Here is an 11,175-nt window from a genome sequence, read left to right as displayed (position 1 = left end):
AGGGAAGGAGAGAGAGAGAGAAATATCAATGTATGGTTGTCTCTTATACGTTCCCTCCTGGGAACTGGCCTGCAACCCAGGCATGTGCCCTGACTGGGAATCGAACCGCCATCCTTTGGTTCACAGGCCCACACTTAGTCCACTGAGTTACACCAGCCAGGGCTAGGAATGCTTTTAATTTTTAAAAATGTGCTTCCCTCTTTCTAATGTTCCTCAACAAAATTTGTAAAAGTTAGACAGGGGTTGTTTTGTATATATGTGGTGGCGATAGGACTTTGTTTAAATTAGGTCATAGAAATAAAGGGGAAAAGAGAGAAGAGAAGAGGAGTAGGGGAAAGAGATTAGGAGAGGGGAGAGTAGGGCCATGTCAGGAAAGAAAAGAAAAAGGAGGATCCGAACGAGGAGGGGCTGATGGGGATGGAGAGGTGTGGAGAGGATACTCTGGAAAATGGGTTGGTAGGTTTTCTAAAGTTTTGTTTTGCAAATAGAATCCATTGTCCAAACTGTTCCCTGTGGGAAACTAAGCAATCTTCAGTGTTTTGCTGGCCTTCTAGTTAGAGCACGGGCCTGGGATCCACTAAGAAAGGCACGTAGATGGAAACTGGCAGCTGTGGAGCCAGGCTCATGGGTGCACTGTGTCTGAAGCACCAGACCACCCATGCATAGGGATAGGAGCCAGCTGGTGGCCTTGGCCCTCCCCCGTTTCCCCACGTCCTGGTGTGGTCTGAGTTCCTTGGTTACAAAACCCTGCAGTAGAAAGCCCTGTCTTTTGGGGATTAAAAACGTGTAAACCCCCCCTCCCCTCCCCCCCCCCACACACAACACGTTGAAGCAAATTTGATCTTAGATTTTATTGCAGTTATAGATTTTAAATAATGGTTTTAACTCATTCCTGAGTTAACGATAATGATCAGGTGTGTCTTTCAGGATAGGTGGTCCTCCTTCACCCATCTCCGTTCGTTCATTTACCCAAGAAATCTCCTGACTTTTCAAGTGTGGAAGTAGACAGCCACATGTCTGAGAACTGTAATATATGTGCACTTTTTGGTTCACTCTATGAATTTCAAATGGTATTTTTTTTCCTCCCAGTTTTGGTTGATTATTGCCACACGTCTGGATTAAACTCTTGTTTTTGCAAAGCCCCGGGATATTTCCCTAAGCATTCATACTGAGCAGCTTTTCATTCTTTTTTTTTTGGTTAAGTATTCAAAGTGTTTCAAAACTCCAGACCAGTACTGGAGACCAGTCAGCTCATTTAGGAAGCCCTTTTCTATGGGAATGGGTTTATTTTTAGACTTGATTTTCACAGGCCGGCTCCCAGCAGCGGAGGCTCCGGAGTAGGAACCCGTTCCAGAATAGCCGGGGCATTCTCTCTGTATTCCCTGGAGAGGGTTTTCTGAAAGGGCCAGGGCCATTGGGAGGACTCTGTGGGCCCTGCCCCGCACGGCCTTTCCCAGCTGGCGCGGCTCACCCCTGGTGCCCCCGCTTTCCGCCGTGTTTCCCACAATCCCTGGCGCTGCCGCCGCTCCCGGGCCCGGGCCAGACCCGCGTCGGAGCGGAGGCCTCGGCGGTCTTTCGGGCGCTGTCCGGCAAGTCTCGGACGCGCGCCCCGCTCCGCGGCTCCGGAGCCCGGGTTCGGCCATTTCCGGCCCAGCGCACTTCGGCAAGTTCCGCAGTCACTTGTCGGAAATGGCTGGCCGCCGGCAGGGGGAGCGGGGGATCCGGCGCGGCCTGGAAGGCGGGCGGCGGGCAACCAGAGCGGCTTTTGGGAGCCCGAGTTTCGCACAGGCGGCGGCGGCGGCGGCGGCTCGTTCCTGAACCGAAAGCCGGTAGGACTCCTGGCGGCGGCGGCGGAAGCCCAGAGAAGCCGGGGGCGGAGGCTCGGAAGGGGCTCGCGGTAGGGATCTCACGGCTGGCCCCCAGCGCAGGGCACCGGGCGGGCAGGCAGACCGGGTCTGGCAGTGCTGGGGACGCTGGAGCCCGCGGGAGGCTGCTGCCCGGCGCGGTGGAGGCATGCAGTCTTGAAGTAGGCCTTCCTAGAGGTCTCGGGCACCCGGGGAAGGGACCTCTAGGGCCTTAGCCACCGACGAGAAGGGTTATCGGGTGTCCATGGAGCTTTAAATACGAACTCCCCACCCCCACACGCCCCCTACAGCCCCGGTTCAGTTGCGTCGCACCCACTTCCACTCCTTTTTCTGAAAGCTCAGCTTCAGCTGTACAGCCTCTTCTGCGCCTTAAAGCCCTCCACCCTTCCTTTACCCTCTCGCCCCGCTCTGTATTTGTCCAGCGGCTTGTGTAGAGAGAGCATCTGCTGTCGATGAAGCGGTTTCTCCCACAACCCCCCTCCTACTTTCCCTGTGCACACACTCCCACATCTGCTTTGCACTGCTTTCAGACACAGTCGCCTGCAGCTGCTCTTCCTTTGGCTCGTTTCGCCGGGCTCACCTCCTTTAATGATGAACCCACAATCAGAATAGCCACATCCTGTCCAAGGGTCCAGGTGCTGCTGTTTTGTGCATCTGGGGCTCTGGCTCAGGTTCAGGCTCTGCCCAGGCCCAGGCTCTGTGGCAATCGGCCTAGCGCTGCTAGGGCAGGAGAGGGGCTTCAGAGGGTACGTCTATAGTACTGAAATCTTAGCTGAGACCGGACCCGCGGCTGGAGATAGTGCAAATCCTGAGCCCTTTGGAGATAGGCAGGGCTGCCAGACTGCAGCTAGGGTGTTAATCTCTTCTCCCCATTCAGTGGTTCAGTTCCTTTTTAGATATCTGTGGCGATCACAGGACTTGAATTTGGTAGATTTCTTACCCCAACATGGACTTACCTTCTTTCCTTTCCAAAAATTCTAAGGGCTTAAGCAAGTCCTCTTCGTTGGACCCCGGAGGGGGAGGGAACACAGAACAGCACATGTTCATTTTTTCCCCAATATATGATTTAAGGGGTGTTTTTAGCATTTCTTCTGACTTTGTCTTATTCTTCCAATTTAATAGCTTCATTTTTGAAGGCTGGGCTCTCCATGCGTTCTTTTGTTTTTAAGAAGCCTTTGTGTGTTTACAGTCGTGCAGACTGCACTTTTCCATGTTTTGGTCGACAATTAGTCTTTTAGTTAATTAGCCTCAACAATCAGAGTGCCTGGGATAGTAACTTGTGGGGCCTTGATAGTCTTGAGTGAAGCTGAGCATTCTCGACAACCTACTTAGCAGAGAAACTTTTAAATATTTTATAATGAAGGAAGAGCCATCTTCTTTAAACTCTTATTTGCTGTGTTAGAAGTATCTTACCCTGTGGGAAGCATGAGGATCCTCAGAGTACTCATAGGTTTGTGGGGAAACTAGCTTAAATGCTTTCTGGAAGACAATTGGAATTGTGGAGATATGCTCGATGCTTTCCATTTTGCTAAGGTCTGTGCTGGCTTCACTCATTTACTTCCCTTGTAGGGCCTTCGTAGTCATTGTGCTAACCCTCCTTTTCCTAGGCCTTCTATTCCTTAGGCCGAATATTTCTGTCTCTTGCAAATGTTTCTTATTTGACAGTTTCAGATCCCCTTCATCAACTTCTTAGTCTTCTGCCCTCCATTCACTTTATTATGCCTCTCTTTACGTGTGGCACTCAGCACAGCAAACAGTATTCAATGTATGCAGTGCCACTAAGGAGTACAGAGAAGACAATAACTGTAACTCTTTCATTTTTGACACTATACTTTGTTCAAAAGAACACAAATAAGGTCATAGTTTCTTTGCTATACAGTCATTTATTCTTGACTTGCTGAAAATCTAGTCGACTGAAAGCGCACCTCTGTGAGTGTGCAGGCTGCTGTTAAGCTCAGTCATTTCCCTGTAAGTAGTGTGGGGATCTAAGTGCCCAACTTTGCCTCTCTCAGTGACATTTATCTATGTAGGTATTCAAGATTCCAAAAATGTTTCTGTTTCCTGGGTTTTCCCAGCCTTGACTTACTCTTCCTAGCATTACTACTTTTGTCTGTTTCTGAAGTAGAGCTGTAAAATACGATATAAAAAACACTGAGAAGGGAGAAAACGGAAAACTAAGGGGTGCTTTCGAGGAAGGCGCTGTGCTTGAAATCTCAGAGGTGAAACAAGTCTTAGGAGTAGCCCTGCTGCCCTGAGTTGATATCTTGGTGGTATTTCCCCCCCGTGAAACAAATCTGCGTGTGCTTTCTGCGTGCAAGGCAGTTGTAAGTCCATGGGGTCCTAGAATCTAGAAGGATTTTGAGGCTGTCTAATCCAGCCCTTTAATTTATGAGTTCAAAAACGGTAAGGAGCATTTGAGTCAAGAAGGACGAGGAATTGTGAAGTTACGGGATGTGATGAGTCAGCGGTAATGATAAAGGGATGGCAAAACTGAGCCTCCAGATGAATTCACCCCTGAAGGTTGAAGCTGTATGCCTGAGTCATAATGCTGATTTATGTCTGCCTTAGCAAACTTTTACTTAATTTTTTTTGTCTTATATAGGGTGAGTGGCCTCGGGCACTATCCGTAGCATAAAATAAAAATCGTATCTTCTTGAGAAACAGGAACCTTAGAGAAATTATTAGTTCACTGTCTAAGCACTCACACGCCAAATTGACTGTCCCAGTATGTTAGCACAGTCTATCAGAAGACATTTAAAAGTGTTTATCATTTGGGCCTCTGCTCTTTAATTTCCTGTTTATTTCCTTTGACCATTGTTGTATTGACTTTACTTTTATTAAAGTAATGTCATGTGGCAAATGCTTCCCCTGCTCTTTTAATTGGATCTAAACTTTTTGTTTTTTTAATTTTATTAATTTAATTAAAAATACATTTTATTGATTATGCTATTAAAGGTGTCCTGATTTTCCCCCTTTGCCCCCGTCCACCCAGCACACCCCACTCCCTCAGGCAATCCCCGCACCCTTGTTCATGTCCACGGGTCATGCATATAAGTTTTTTGGCTACTCCATTTCCTATACTGTACTTTACATCCCCATGGCTGTTCTATAACTACCTATTTATAGTTCTTAATTCCTTTGCCTCTTCCCCCATTGTCCCCCACGTGCCCTCCTGTCTGGCAACCATCAAAATACTCTCTGTATTCATGATTCTGTCTCTGTTCTTCTTGTTTGTTTTTTAGATTCAATTGTTGATAGTTTTTTTTGCCATTTTATTCATAGTTTTAATCTTATTTTTCTTAAATCAGTCCCTTTAGTGTATCATATAATAATGGTTTGGTGATGATGAAGTTCTTGAGTTTTTTTTCTTGTCTGGGAAGCTCTTTATCTGCCTTTTGAGTCTAAATAATAGCTTTGTTGGGTAGAGCTATCTTGGCTATAGGTTCCTGTTTTCATGACTTTGACTGTTTCTTGCCAATCCCTTCTTGCCTGCAAAGTTTCTTTTGAGAAATCGGCTGACAGTCTTATGGGAACTCCCCTAGCAGGTAACTAACTTCTTTTCCCTTGGTGCTTTCAAGATTCTCTCTTATTTTTAACCTTTGGCATTTTAATTATGATGTGTCTCGGAGTGGGCCTCTTTGCATCCATCTTGTTTGGGGCTCTCTGTGCTTCCTGGACTTGCATGTTTATTTCTTTCACCAAATTAGGGAAGGCTTTTTTTTTTTTTACTATTCTTTTAAATAGATTTCCAATTCCTTGCCCTTTCTCTTCTTTTGGACCCCTATGATACAAATGTTGGACCTCTTGATGTTGTCCCAGAGGCTGCTAATACTTCCCCTTTTTTGGATTCTTTTTTTCTTCTTATTGTTCGGATTGATTGTTTTTTGCTTCTTTATGTTCCAAAGCGTTGATTTGATTCTTGACTTCATCCACTCTAGTGTTGTTTCCCTGTAAGTTGTTCTTTATTTCAACTAGTGTATCCTTTGTTTCTGACTGGATCTTTTTTACGCTGCTGAGGTCCTCACTAATTCCCTTGAGTATCCTTATAACCAGTGTTTTGAACTCTACATCTGATAGATTGCTTATCTCCATTTTGTCTAGCTCTTTTTCTGGACTTTTGATCTGTTCTTTCATTTGGGCCATGTTTTTTTTGTCTCCTCATTTTGGCAGCCTCCCTGTGTTTGTTTCTATATATATTAGAGCTGTTTTCATTTCATGTCTTGGTAGTGTGGCCTAATGTAGTGGGTGTCCTGTAGGATCCAGCACCATAATCTTCCCTGTCAAGGTGCACCCTTCTTGTGGTCTGAGTACACCCTCCACTTGTAGTTGAGCCTTGGTTGCCATTGGCAGATCAATGGGAGGGATTTACCCAGGCCAGTTAGCTGTAAGGATTGGCTGTGGTCACTGACCACCAACCTCTGTCCTCTGTGGAGAATCGGCTATACAGGGGCAGGGTGGTGGTGCTCCGAAGTGGTCTGTAGCTGGGTGTGCTGGCCCTGGGGTTTCCCAGGTAATATAGGCCAAAGTCAATCCCCACCTGTGTTTTGCCTGGGTCACCTGCCTGAGCTGTAAAGCAATCTGAGATGGCTGCTACTTGTGCTGGGCTTGGAGATTCTCGGGTGAAGCCAAGCTGTGAATCTAGGCTGGCTGCATCTAGTGCAGGGCCCGGGGCTCACTGAGGCTAGCTATTGCTTGTTCGATAAAATTTAGGAAGTTGTGCAGCATGAGCCAAGACCAGGCATTCGTATGGAAAAGCAGCTTGGGTGGGCTTCTAAGTAGGGTGGGGCGGAGTCTCTGGGGATGTCCAGGGTGGGTCAAACAGTGTTACCCAGGTTGATGGAGTCTCTGATATGGCACCAGCTTGCCAGCTCTATGGGGGGAGTGTTTAGACAAGGGACAGTGGCCTTGAGTGGCCTTGATGCCAGACACTTCATTTCCTCCCTGTGTGCCATTGGTGCCTTTCTAGCTGCTCCGCTCGCTGGTGCTGAAGCTCAGAGGAAGTGAGTTGGAGTAGGTGAGTCCACATAGGTGAGTGCGTGTGTGGGCTCTTTAAGAGGAACTACTTGGGGTTCCAGGAGTTTCTTCCACCGACTCAGTCTCTGCTGGTTTTTGCAGCCAGAAGTTGTGAGGACTTAATCTTCCTGGCACTGGAGCCCTGGGCTGGCTGACTGGTGTGGGGCTAGGACTCTGCTCCCCCAAGATAGGCCTCCCAAATTTTTATCCACTACACATGGGTGAGAGACCATCTTGTTCCATGTCTGTGCCCCTCCTACCAGTCTGGGTGGGTGTGGTTTCTTTAATTCTGTAGTTGTCAGAGTTCCATTCAACTCTCTTTCTGATGGTTCTGAGTGATGGTTGTTCTATATTTTAGTTGTAATTTTGATGTGGTTGTGCAAAGAGGTGAGCCGTGTCTGCCTACACCCCCATCTTGACCAGAAGTCCTACTTTTTTCTTTAATACAGAAGCCTTTGATATTTATGTAGTCAATCTGTTTTGTCCTCCGGGTTCTGCTTCTGCTAGGATTGCTATAAAAGCAGCTGTACTTTTCTTGAGATGAAATTACTTGTATGTTTTCCTTTTGTTCTTTTTATGGTTTAATTTATTATAGTTACCGCTTGAATCCATCTGGGACTTAGTTCTGGATTTGGTTTTTCCTGGAGTCATCTGACTTTATTTTTTCTCCAGAAGCTAATTGTCACCTTATTTATCGAAAAATCTAGTGTGCTGTACTTAATGATTTCCCCCCGTTTTTGTAACTTTTTATTTTCACATAATTTAACACTTGTTAAACTGTAAATTGTAAGACTACTCAATGCCAACAGGAATCCCCAATTTGGGGTGTGGTGATGAGGGAAACTTGATTCAGAGCAAGCAGCTCAGTTGTGATGCAGCACAGCTGTGAGAGCCCCACACAGCTGGGGAGCAGCTCGACAGTCTACAGCTCAATTAGGAGGCCGCACAGCTGCCAGGCAGCACTGCAGCCAGGCCCCTCTCTGGCTGGACCGCTCTGCTCGGCCCTGCCTGCCCCACTCTGCCTGCTCCTCTTTGCCCCCGTCCCGCAAGATGGCTTTTGTGTTGCGTCTCCAGTGCTTCAGCTTCAGCCAGGTAAAGGCAGTCTTCTGTGGAAAGGGAAAATGCAGTCTCTGAGTCAGAGAGGAGCTGGCTTATCGACTGGGTTTGGCACAAATAATGCCCCTAATAAATGTGTATAATATTTAATAATTATTTAATAAAGAAAAACAAGTATGTATACTGTTACAAAGGTGTATATTTATTTATGACGCCTTAGGTGAAATGTTCAAATTGCTGTCCATCTTGTGCGAGACAGTCACAGGCCCTACCAGCCACACTCAATGACGTTACTTCTGCCAGACCCTGTAGATAGAAGGCCCTGCCTATGGACCCCCGATTGGTTTGTTCTCATGCAGATGAGGACTTCAAATCCTCACAGTTTGGTCCATAAGGCAGCATCCTAATTGGTCAGAATGGAGCCACTCTGTTTGGTTGGTGAAGATGCGCACAGAGTGTATAGCTGTGCAGCTCCAATTGGACAGTGAAAGTCTCAGTCCTGTAGGTTGAAATATAATTCCAAGAACTCCTGTGTAAAGGCTGTTTCAGACACGGGACACGCGGTGCAGGTGGGCAATCCAGTGCAGGTTTCTCGTGGAAGTGCGGTTGGTGTGAGAGGCCCCTGTGCAGGGTCAGCAGCTGGGCTCTGGTGTTGACTTTGGGACCAGTGAGCTGCCGGGAACCCTTCTCATCCGTGTCTTCTTTGCCAGGGTTTACGATGTATAATCTTTGTACCCTTTTTCTCATCAACATTTTACCAATGAATCTTAGCGTTCATTGCTGAATCTTTTCTGGAACAATTAATTTTATTGTCTCTAAATGTCAGTTTTAAAAAATCTCTGTTATTCTGTCATTCCTGTGTATTTCTTTGGAAAAATTCTACTCCAGATGAATAATTTTTTCCTTTTGCCTCTTTACATAGTCATTTATTTAAGTATGAATACATGGTTTCACCGTGTCTTGGGTGATACTTTTTTGGTATTATTTGGTATTTATTGGGAGATAATTTTTTGGTTTTATTTATTTATTTAGATAGCCATTGTGTCCCAGATTTGTCCAGTGGGAGCTGGAGCCCTTTGGACGGGATTCACTGTCTTTTTTTTTTTTTTTTAGATATATCCTACTTTTCTTTGAGTGCATCTTTCTGCAAAAGAAGATTTTCCAGGCTCATCTTTAGTTGTCCAGTCCTGAAATCAGCTGATAATTAAATTATTCAAGGAGCCTTCTTAGGTCATGAATTCAGACTGATACCTCCCGTTCCAGTGGAACACTCTGGGGGTTATTCTAGTCTTTCCTCATTTCTGTATCTGTAAGACACTATTTTAGTGGTGCGAAAGCTGGTTTGATCTTCTCTCCAGACCACTAATGCTTTATATCATCAGTAAGGCTGTTTTACTTTCTTGTCATGCGCGTGTTTACTGGAGCATAGTGTGCTGTACTTTAAAAGGGACTGCAGCAAGATAATGTTTCTCTTAACTACAAAAATAATACATGCTTATCGTAAATTGAAGACAAAGTTAGTCCTTGAAGTAAATAAGTAGTAAATATATGTGAGTAGCAGTGTCCAGGTCAGACAGACCTGGATTCATATCTGGGCACCTCAGTTTGCTTGCTGTAGGTATGGCCTTGAACAAGCTTTACCCGGCCCAGTGATTCACACTTCTTTATCTGTCGGTGAAATAACAATACCTACCCCCAGATGGTTGATGGAGGGTTAAATGAGATGGCATATGTAAAATGTGTTATGTCGAGTACAATATAAATATAGTTATAACAAGTGGGAAGTTCCTCCCACCCCCGACATTTTCCAAAGGTGTATGGTATAGTCTGTAGACTTCCTGCATGAAATAGGTATATTGCTGTTTGTCTTGCTTAGTTGTCTGTAATTCTGTTGATTCAGATGTTATCAATCTGGGGGTTGTCATTAGTTCTTTGTTTGACCAGCACTTTTATATTTGAGTTGTGTGTTGTGCTTAAAATCACCTGAGAGCCTGAGCCCCACACTTGGGAATTCTGAATCAGTTAACGTTGGGTGGGTCTGCCTGGGTTTACCATTTGAAAACATTTTAGATGAGTTGTGAATCTGAATTGTAACTCTAGTTGAAAACTGACTGATGAGACAGTATGACTTGGATTTGTGGGATGCTATCAAACTCATGGAAAGGGGAGACAGAAGAGGTGGCATAATTTTCAAACTGAGGATCTGTCCTGGGAGGTGAGACTTCCAGGTTCAGGTTCATTGCTGAAGAAACAGATGACCTAGGCTAATCAGTAGTAGTTTTGGTTTACTCGTTACTACCTGTACCCAGCTGAGCAGTGGAAAGAAATGTTGAAAACTTACTGATGAGTTCCTTTTGTGTATTTTATAGTGATTTGTTTGCTAGTGACATTTGTGGGAGGTCTGTATACTTAGAAACCTGCTCTTAAGCCCAAAGAATACTGGTTTTTCCCTTCCTAAATGCCTTGTAATAAGGGCGGCTCAACTCTGTGGTTCTGTGATTGTATTGTAACCTTCACTCTCAACTCGGTATGTCGGTGCAGCTTTCTCCCTGGTTTCTGGGTCCAATTGCTGACAGTTTTGTACAGACATACCTTGTTTCATTGAGCTTTGATTTATTGTATTTAACAGATGTTGTGAGGTTTTTTGTTATTTGTTATTCATTTGTTTATTACAAATTAAGGCAAGAGCCCCTCCCCCACCAGCAGAAAAGATTATAACTTGCTTTATTCCAGAGATCTGGAACCAAACCGGCAGTATCTCTGAAGTATGTCAATATTTCCCTTATTTTAAAACTAGGTTAAATTTATTTGGTAAAGAGTGGTTATTGTGTTTTGAAAAACACATGGCTTTGGTCTCTTGTAATTGTGAATTGGCTAAATGCAGTTCTTACAAGTTATTCTTTATCTGCAGTTTTAGCTTCCTTCGAAAGTACCCTCTGTTATCTGAATAGAAGAGAGAAATCAGAGTCTTAAGAATAGTACAGTATTGGGAAATTTGTTTTAGTGCTTCCAGGTTTTTGAACTAGGTACTGCTTTGCCAAAATAGGCTGTTCGTCGTGCTTACGCTTAGTGAGAAATCAGGAAATGGTGTTCTTTTGGGATGTTTGCATTAAAAACAAGACCAAACATCTGAAGTACTGCTTTCAGAAACCTTGCTGAAATGATTTTCTGTACAGAACTGTCTTTACCCGATTTGAGGACTCGTGGGCAGAGGAGTAGCGGTAACACCACGCACACAGTT

At 45.0% G+C, this 11,175-nt stretch overlaps 1 protein-coding gene across 3 annotated transcripts in view; it reads left to right on the top strand.

The window, feature by feature from the left end:
- Positions 1-1,745: 1,745 nt before the first annotated feature.
- The window catches only part of EXTL3 (exostosin like glycosyltransferase 3), a 62,781-nt gene continuing 53,351 nt past the window's right edge, over positions 1,746-11,175 (top strand). Inside the window, exon 1 of one of the 3 annotated variants that reach the window (XM_037042209.1) lies at positions 1,746-1,829. The gene's annotated coding sequence lies outside the window, so the exon portion shown is untranslated. Of the gene's footprint in view, positions 1,898-11,175 lie in introns of all 3 variants that reach the window. The other 2 variants (XM_037042207.1, XM_037042208.1) reach the window with 2 other exon arrangements.

Source organism: Sturnira hondurensis, unplaced genomic scaffold (assembly GCF_014824575.4).
Source record: "Sturnira hondurensis isolate 20B ecotype Veracruz unplaced genomic scaffold, ASM1482457v3 Scaffold0003693, whole genome shotgun sequence".
In the NCBI taxonomy this organism is placed as follows: domain Eukaryota; kingdom Metazoa; phylum Chordata; class Mammalia; order Chiroptera; family Phyllostomidae; genus Sturnira; species Sturnira hondurensis.
Note: the sequence above shows the minus strand (reverse complement) of the source record. Positions and strands in the feature narration are given on the sequence as shown.